The sequence below is a fragment of the Panthera leo genome, chromosome A1 (genome assembly GCF_018350215.1).
Source record: "Panthera leo isolate Ple1 chromosome A1, P.leo_Ple1_pat1.1, whole genome shotgun sequence".
NCBI classification, from domain to species: domain Eukaryota; kingdom Metazoa; phylum Chordata; class Mammalia; order Carnivora; family Felidae; genus Panthera; species Panthera leo.
Window position 1 is genome coordinate 197,310,993 of NC_056679.1, and position 9,729 is coordinate 197,320,721.

At 51.2% G+C, this 9,729-nt stretch overlaps 1 long non-coding RNA gene across 1 annotated transcript; it reads right to left on the minus strand.

Moving 5' to 3' along the window:
• Positions 1-2,799: 2,799 nt before the first annotated feature.
• On the minus strand, positions 2,800-8,124 carry LOC122226513. Its single transcript, XR_006205655.1, has 3 exons — positions 8,045-8,124; positions 7,872-7,955; positions 2,800-4,313 (listed from the first exon to the last, which is right to left on the minus strand). It is a non-coding gene; the product is annotated as an uncharacterized LOC122226513 (long non-coding RNA).
• Positions 8,125-9,729: the final 1,605 nt, after the last annotated feature.

A 9,729-nucleotide genomic window follows, 5' to 3' on the forward strand; every position in this document is an offset into this window, starting at 1 on the left:
CCTTTGCACACCATGGTGGCTTTTGGGCTGCACCTGCCCCACAGACGTGTTTGGTTTCGTCCCTGCCCTGGGGGATGCCACAACATTGTTTCATAAATTTAATTTAAATCCAAAATTTAATTTTTGAATGCCAAATTTCAGCCACTTGTACATCAGCAGGTATCCACCATACGAGAAATGTGAGTAACAGACCAGAGTGGGCTTTGCTTTATTCTCCTTTCCAGACCCCCAACCCCTTCTGTTCCTCCCGACTTCTCTGCTCATGCTGCAACTATGCAGGAACTTCGACCTCATCACCGACTCTCCCCTCCCCCCCAATTGTTTTCCATCAACATCCAACCTGTGCCGAATCCTGTTCATACTTTTCTCCACGTTTCTGGTTTCGGACCTTTGTTTTCTGTCTTCCCCTCAGGTCAAATCTGCCCTTCGAGGCACTGCCATATTAATCTTCTTAAATCATTGGTCAGATAACATCGCCCTCTCCTTATACTGGCCCTCCACTGGCCAGTGGAGGCAGGCTCCCCTTCTTTGGCATGGCCTTTGCGACGCTCTACGATGTTGGGGAAATGTCTCCAAGGCACAGCTTTCTGCAACCCTCTCGATGTTTGCAGCCCTCCAGCCAACCTGAACTATTCCCAATTTTGTCAAATGTTCCCACTGCTTTCTGTGTCTAGATGCCCATCCCTTCTGTTTGGAATGTTCCAATGTGCAGCCTTCCTTGTGAAATTTTCACTCCCTCTTTTAAGATCCAGCTCGAAAGCCACCTCTAGAAAGCCTTCCCTGACCAAACTCTTCCCCTCTCAGTTCTTTAGCCACATGCCTACCCGCTTGACGACTGTTGACATCTAGTATGCGCCAGGCACTGTGGGTACTCATTCATGCATTCTTCCAACTTTTGGCAAATGCTCCTTGAGTGCTTCCTATATGGCAGGTACTGTCCTGATGCAAAAGATACAACACTCGCTGCCGTGACACGATGTCGGTGCCGCGAAGAAAGGATAAAGCGGCTGAGTCTGGGTCACCGGGTGTGATAAATACACGTGAAGAGTGAACACGGCCCACCAGACATCCAGGGACACATGCTCCAGGGATGTGCAGGCCTAGCTGGACCCGCCCAGGAATGAAAGTTCGGGAACAGCCTCTGGCAATTCCGTGGCTCCTCCTGCATCCTGACTCCTTCTTGACGCTGCGGCTGCCGGGCCTTTGTGTTTAGCTCTCTCCCAAGGAAACGCAGCCCCGAGAAGGATCAGCACCCAGGGATGCAGGAGCCCCCCCGGGGGGGCTGGACGCTGGAGGCTCTGTCCTGGGGCCAAGGGCACCACTGTCAGGGGAGGCAATGCAGAGCTGGACCACCGGACAGCACGAGGCTGTGCAGCCAGTGAGAACAGGGCCCGCAGGGAAGCATGAGGGCGGACCTTTGCTTCCACAGTGGAGTCTGAAGTCTGCTGGTGGGACTGCCAGCTTTCGTGGAGAGGAGCTCAGGCATGCTGACCGTGCCGTGGAAATCGCAGGTAAACCGGTTGCCTCCTCTGTGCTCCGCTCTCTCACGTCCTGGCCGTGGGACATCCCCGACCGCTCTCCTCTCCCACACCGGTGCCAATGAAAACCACCAGGGAGCATGTGCGAAGGCTCAGTGCGACGTGTGCTGTGTGGTTTCTCCTTGAAGGCTCACCTACAGTCCTTATCCTATATCCTTGGTAGGCGAGGACACTCAGGCCTCCAGGGGCTATGAGATTTGCACAAGGGCGCATCACGCACACGGGGGTGTTGGAATTCAAACCCAGCCAGAGGCCAGACTCTGGAGCCCCTGTGTTTAACCACTTCAGAGCATGGCCGGCTCTGCTGTTAAAATTATACCTGACTCCAAGGCCTCCTTCAAACGTCACCTCTACTCTGAGGCTTTCCTCGATTGGGCCGTCCATGTCTGCCTATGGCGCGCCTAGCTGCCCCGAGCAGTAGTTGTCTTTCATTCATTCCACAACCATTGTATGTCCACGACCTCTTCTCTGGGGAAGCCCCGTGTTCAGGTAGGATCAAGGCTAACTCTGCCATCAGAGCTGGCGCCTCCCCAATTACGTCTGCTTGAAGCAGCCGCCATCACTTCCAGGGCCGGAGAAAGTTCCGGGTCTTTTCCCTGGGTGTTACAACCAGAAACCGTCCGAGCCACTTAAGAATTCAGGTCAGACATATGGAATTCAGCAAGCCGCAAAACAAGCAGGTGGGAAAATAGCAGGGAGTTTCGCCGGGCCAGGCAGCCCAAGGAGCGGGGAGCATTCGTAATTCTTGCCCCTCTCCCCGCAACAATCCCGCAGAGCTGAATTTCCGAGTCCGCCCCAGAGAAGGTGATGATCTGTGTAAGCTGTGCTCCCTGGGATTCTGGGGTTGGGGGAGTTTGCCAAGCGTGTATGAAATCGCTTTAAGCAAAGACCTTCTTTCCTCGGGGTGCTGTCTTTGCAGTGCCTCTGCGACCCCTCTTCCGGGATGTAGACGGAGCCTGTGACTCAGGCAGGTTCCCAGGTTCAGACAGGTCCCAGAGGAGCCCGTTCCACTCCCACCCCACCAAGTGACCTAAAGGTACTTCTTTAGTCAATCAGGAGACATTTAGAGAGGAGAATGGGAGGAAATTCGCTGAAAGGAATCCCAGGCAGCTATTATTTTTAAGTTTATTTATTTATTTTTGAGACGGGTCGGGGGGCGGGGGGAGTGAGGGAGGGAGGATCAGAGAGAGAGGGAGAGAGAGAATCCCGAGTAGGCTCCACGCTTTTAGTGCAGAGCACGATGTGGGGCTCGAATTCACGAATGGTAAGATCATGACCTGAGCCGAAATCAAGAGTCAGACACTTAACCAGCTGAGCCACCCAGGTGCCCCCAGGCAGCTGTTTAGAAGGTGTAGTCCTTTGGCCCCCATCCCTCCTGAAGAAAGATCTGACAGGCTCTGGAGGCAGTGGTTGTCAGCATTTGTACTGAACAGATGGACCTTTGAGAATCACGGCAAGTTTATGAAATCTCCCCCCACAAAAACCCCGCCTCTCCCACACACAACTTAGTGTCCAATTTTAGGGTATTCGGGGGCTTCCTGAAATCCACCCATGAACCCAAGTTCGATGTCCTTACAGTGTTGTAAGCACACAGGATGATTTTAGGTGGTGTGTGGAGAAAGATCGTTTCAAATTTTAATCCCCGAGTGGTTATTTGAACTTGTACCAAAGTCATCATTAACACGTTAAATCTGTGACCTTGTAAATGTTCTGGGGATGGGGTTAAACTAAAAAAAAATAAATTATGACTAGAACTGAAGACGATTTTAAAGGGAGCGTTAAGTCAATGAGCAGTGGTTCGGGGCCGGGTCGGGGGCGGGGGGGGTGTCTGAGCTGGAGAAAAGGCTGGAAAGTCCTGAACGCAGGTGGACGTTTTGGATGCACTGCTCTGGTTTGTGGAATCTCCCAACGGATTGATAGTCTCGTGGCGGATGAGGCAACTGAGGCCCAGAAGGTTAGGTGACCTACCTAAGTGCTCCCAGTAGTCGGAAGCACATGGGCAGAAAGTCCCAGGGGCGACAGGCTCCTAGGCCAATGCGTTTTCCATAGCCCCATTCATTTTCCTGTTTTCTACCTATGCAGTTACATGCTCAGAGGGCAAAAGGAGGAGTCTACCTGGGTTCATTCTGGGAACAGAGAGAACAAATAGTAACCTCAGATCGCCAGTTGGAGTGCTGTCACTTTCCAAGGGCTTTCACAAGTATTTTCCTTAGATTCTTCCCACTGTTGATACTTACAAATGAAAAAAACATTTCAAGATGCTTGTCATTCCTCCCGCATTGTTCCAGGTTTGACTGTGCAGATTCTCAGGAAATGGTCCGATGTCTTCCCCCAGGGCTTTCTCCTATTTAGCTAGACTCATAAGAGAGAATCAGTTTTGCATGTTCCGAGGCCTCTTTCCATTGGGGTTGACATGGTGCTTGCTGGTCTGGTTGCTGGGTTGAAAACTAATGGTGTCCCATACAAAGAAGTTTCTTTAAATCCTCTGTCCAGGTCAGCCCCCACCAGCTCCTGCCGGGAACATTGTTGTGGCTTCTGAGTGCATCCCGTTAAGTAGGGGAGGGTGGCCAGAAAGAGGATGACAGGACAGGTAGGAGGCTGGAGGTTGAATCAGAGGAGTGGCAGCTGAAGGAACCGGCGTTGGCCGGATAGCAGACAAAAGACTCTAGGTGCCAATCCAAGGTCACCGCCCGCAGGTCTTTAAAGGGTTGTGGTGGGGCGGGGCAGGGCAGGGCAGGCACCGTGCTGCAGGCGGCAGAGTGGGTGGGTGGGCACCTGGGGAAAGGAAGGAAAGACAGGCTCCAGGTGTCACTGTTCTCATGCAGGCATGCAGGCTAGAAGCCTGCATTTTGACATGACATCCGATTTTCAAATGGTGGCCGCGCATTTCAAAACCATCGGAAAACATCGCGTGGCCAAGCAAAACACAGCTATGAGTCAGATCGGATCCATAGACTATGTTGTAACTTCTGCCTCTATAGTCATGAGGATATTTCGGGGTTCCTGGTTGCTGACAAGTCCTAAAGGCCAAGCCTGGGCTCCCCCTTTTTGAAGGTGCCACTGCCTGGGGTGTAGTCCCATGGGCAGTGTTCAGGGGACACATTGGATTGATGACAGACAGCATTTTTACCACTCTTTAGGACAAAGTGATAGCTTTGGAAGAGGTGGAGAACTCCTTCTGGAGGGAAGGGGGGGGGTCAGTCACTGGAGGAGGCGGCATGGTGGCAGGAAATATTGCTATAGAGGCAGGTGAGAGATGGATTGGATGCTGTTCTGTGATTTTATGACAGTCACTCCTCCTGACCCTCAGCCCACCCCCGGAGGACTTCCAAGTCCCTACATCCTGTGTCCCTTTCTTGGCTTCCACCAACCCTGAGGAATCCCTCTGCAGAGCCAGCCTGGGTCAAGTTGCCTGCTTCCTGCCACCTTAGGGCTCCCTCTGCTCGTAACGTCTTCCTGCTTTCTCTACCCACCACCCTCTACTCAGCCACCCCCTGGGCCAGTGTCTCCAGAGCCCAGGCCAGGTCGGTTCCCCAGTCACGTGCTACATCAGCACACTCACTACGGTGGCACTGCACATTTCTTTGGGTGATGATCAGATTCTTGTCTCGCTGGTTTAGATTACCCCGATGCTGTCTTTTAACGCTGATATTCGGTGATTTGGGGACAATCAACCAGTGAAGGGCAGAGCCAGGACCATGGTTCTCAACCTCTATTTCTGCCCCAGGCACCCAGGAGATTACAGCACGCACCTGGTATGAACTGGACTCCTGGATTCAGAAACACTCACAAAAAGGTTAAGGGCACATTTTCTCTGCCGCTTGTTAGGTGGGTAACTTGAGACCAGCCGCAGAGAGCCTCAGTTTTCTCATCTGTAACATGGAAACAATCATGCTGCCCCACAGGGTTCTTGCGAATAAGACAAACCTGGGCTGGAAATCGTAGCTCCTTCTCACTTGTGTGTAACCCTTGGAAAGTTACTCAAGTGAGGATAGCTACTTATCTGGAAGTCTGACATGAGAATATTTTAAAATCTCAGGCCAGAGCCTCCTTCTGCTATGGGTCCCAGCTGGAGTTTTGGATATTTGCTCTCTCCACCAATTAGCAGATCCCCGAATACCGGAGGACTAAGGGAGAAATGAGGATAAATCATGGTTCTCAACTGGGGAGCATTTTTCCTGCGGGGGACATTTTGCAATGTCTGGAAACATTTCTGGTTGTCACAGTGTGGGCAGGAAGGTGCTGCTGGCATCTAGTGGGTAGAGGCCAGAGAGGCTGCTGAATATTATACAATGCACAGGGAAGCCCCCATTGCAAAGAATTATCTGGAACTAAATGTCAACAGTGGACTAAATTGTAACCAAGGAAAACAGACTACAATGAAAGAAAGGAACTTTTTGCGGTTTTATGTATATGTACAATATACATACATATGCATACATATACAGGTATATGTACGCATTTACTGTATGTATATGGGCTGTAAAATGTACTGTTTGTGTATGTGCATATCTTGTCATACGTCCTCAAGTCCATATGCCTATAGCTCCGAGAGCCAGCACAAAGACAAAGCCATGGCACAGAACTCCCAGCCGTGAGCCAAACTGACTCACCCACCGGAGGCTGACTTACCGGAATGAGAAATTAAGCATTTGATCTACGCACAACTTTTTAGGAAAGCAAAGCTTCAGGGAAACTGGAGTGTCCCTGGTGTCCTATAGAGCGTGATCACGAAGCATGCCATACGTTTGTGCCCACATCCTCTTCCTGCCTAACCTTTCCAGGACCCAGTAACTCCTGCCTTTCGGAAACCCTTTAGGAAAGTGAGGGGCTGAGAAGTTGCGGGCAGCCCGGAAGCGGCGAGAGACAGGCCTTTGTGCTGTGCCACCAGCTGGCCACCTACGCTGCCTCACTTTCCCCTCTTGGGCTTTCGTTCTCTCATTGCAGAAAAGGGAGTGTGGATGTGGAAGTGATCCTGTAAGTGTTCTTTCTGTTTGGACAGCACGGACTCTTCGCTAGGAAGGGAAGAGGGGAACTCCCTCGTGGAGGGTCTATTGTCCCCACCTCTGCGCTAGGAAGGACATAAGAAAACCCGGGAACAGCAGCTTGGGAAGTAGAGAATAAGACAAACCTGGGCTGGAAATCATAGCTCCTTCTCACTTGTATGTAACCCTTGGAAAGTTACTCAGATGAGAATAGCTGCTTATCTCAAAGTCTGACACAAGATTAAGAAGATACTGTTTGAACAGTCTCTGACACAGAGTAAGCACTTAATAAATAGAAGCTGCTATTATTATTATTATTATTTTTATTTTTATTATTAGGTATTGGGTGATGGCAGTAGTGTGATTAAGAGATGGGTTTTTTTTTGTGTGTGTGTGTTTTTTACTGATTTTACAATCTACCAGGAGACCAGAGGAGGGGCATAGAAAATGATTAAGCAGTGAATATCAGCATGGCCACTCACATGTAAGGTGAGGGTTGCATTTAAGAAAGAGAAATTAATTCCAGCTGAAGAGATCACAGAAGGCTTTGTTTGGTTGGAAAAGGCAGGGAGAGGGTTGGGAGCATTCTGGAATATGCTAGAAAATTCCATCACCTAAAATGTTGTCCGGATTCTAAATGCCATCATCTTCACTTCCCTGGCAACAATGAAATGGGACTAGTAAGTTCTCACTGTAGTCTACAAGCTGTCTGTGGAACTGATGGAGTCCATGAATACTTTATGATCTGCCTGACCCTTTCAAAAAGAACTGGAAAGAAAGAAGGAAAGAAAGAAAGAAAGAAAGAAAGAAAGAAAGAAAGAAAGAAAGAAAAGGAAGGAAGGAAGAAAATCAAGAAAGCAAAGAAGGAAGGAAGGAAGGAAGGAAAGAAGGAAGGAAGGAAGGAAAGAGAAAGAAAGAAAGAAAGAAAGAAAGAAGGAAAGAAAGACCGAATACATTCCGTGTCCAAGAGAAGTACTTGCTGGCAGGACACAAGCGTACAGATAAAGTGGGGGAGAAAAAAAGCAGGAGAATTCACAGTGCCTCTTCTAACCAGGAATTTAAGGTGAGTGTTTGAAGAGTGAATGTCTTCCCCTTAACCCTTCGGTGGCTCCAAGGCTCACACGCAAGCTGTGCGGAGCGTCCCCGCCACACCCAGGGCTCTCAGGGAGCAAAGCGACTTCCTTGGATGGGAGGTCAGGGCCATGAAGCTGGCCCTACACAGTGGGACGGAGCCACCAAGTTGCTGTCACAGCCCGGCCTCCTGTCTCTAATGAAGAAACCACAAGCGGGGTGGGGCACAAGGTCCTGGAACTGGGGGGAGCAGACCCGGGCTGCGACCCTAGCTTACCTGTGATGGGACCTCCTACATCACAGCTGGAACAGGATGAAGCAGGAGACCACGGGTAAAGGGACCACCGGAAGACGCCAAGTGCTGCGTACGGAACAAAGGTACTATGACTGTCATTTTCAGAGATGAGGACCTGAGAGGCATTGAGGGGCAGGTCTTGGGCCGGGTCTCACACAGTAAGTTGGTGGCAGAGCCGGAGAAGGGTTCCATCGCGCCAGGCCTGATGGGCAGGGTGCAGGCAGGCCCGGCCCCCTGAACAGCTGGGTGCTCTGCTCCAGCCGAGTAGCTGAGGAACCCAGAAGCCCGGGCTGGGGCTGGGGCTGGGGCTGGGGCTGATAAACACGCCAGAGGCATATCCGGCACGGTTCTCACTGCAGCGGCCTGCTCCACTGCCCAGGCACGCGGGTTTGTTGTGGGAAGCCCTGGGGAGCCGAGAGGAAGAGCTTGGGAGAACATGTGGGAAATTGAGCCCGCCAAGAGAAATGAAAAACACGTTAGCTGGTGTGAAGGGAAGAGGACGCAGAGACCATCCATAGCTTCAACGTTTCCGTCATCCATGGCAGAAAGGTGAAAGCAACCTTCTGCAAGGCCAGCCTGAGCCTGAGACCCAGGCCGCCTAAGCAAAAGGCCTCTGGATTTCTTTTTTTCCTCTGTCAAAACTTGTGCACAGACAGCGACTGTGATCGCTCTGGGCCAACGTGCAGGATTTCCAGTTTGGCTCCTAGGTAAGTCCCTGGAAACCAACTTGTATGTACTCTGGGGGTGGGAAGGCTAGTCTAGTGACAAATTTCCCGACCTTCTGAGTCAAGAGACAGGGACACAGGATGGCTTCCATTGCAACTGGCTGTGGCCTGCTGAGCAAAAGAATTGTCCTACTCGAGTCTTCAGATGTCCCAGCAAGCATTTAGATGGGAAGAGTGGAAAGGTCCTTCCTGGGTCTAAAATGCCAGGGGTGCTCAAAATGGAAAACATGACTGTTGCTGAGTCCTAGCTTACGCATTTTACATGCATTATATCCTTTAGCCTTTAAGGTTAGGGACTGTGTTACCATTTCTAGGTTACGTATGAGGAATCTGAGGCCTGGAGAGGTTTGCGACTTATCCAAGAGCACGCAGCCAACGCTCACAGAGTTGTGACTCAAAGTCCTGTGTGTGGCTCTTTGGGAATCACGGTGACTAGTTGATATTCTTCCCCTGAAGATGATGCTGTCCTAGAACATACCTTCCTTGATTCCGTTGGGAGCCCTCCCCACGTCCTAGCTCTGGATATTTTAGGGGAAAGGTCTCTGGCTTTGGAGATGGGACACAACAGATGTGTGCTGGGGCCGGCTCACACCGTCTTAAAAGCGTCGCTTGTGGGCCTCTTTCCCTCAGCTCCGTGTTCAGCGATGCGATGTCGGTAGCTGGAAACGGGGCATGTTCGTAGTCCCACCGTGGAAACAGGCACACTACAAATCAGGGGCTCCCCCGTCACCAAGAGCCGGCTAACTAGCACACCACTGGATGGTGTCTTGTCCCCATCACCAGCTGAGAGAAGAAGCATTTGGAAAGCTACGTAGTCATGTGATGTCGCCGTGACACCCAAGTTCACGACAAGTGGACCCGTCTCGCTGAGCTGGGTTAGGCGGGCGGGAGTCGGTGCGTGTCAGAATCACTTGGGGTGCTGCTACTGGAGGATGGGGACCCAGGCTCCTTGGGGCAGGATGCGGTCTGCTGAATGTCACCAAGTTTCCCCGTGCTTGTGGTGCCCACCACAGACTTGGGAACTGCGGGCCTGAACCCCAAACTGGGAATGGGACTCCCTCCCTGACCTTCCTCCTGAGGGTGATTCACATAAGCATAACAAAGTCGGATCTTTA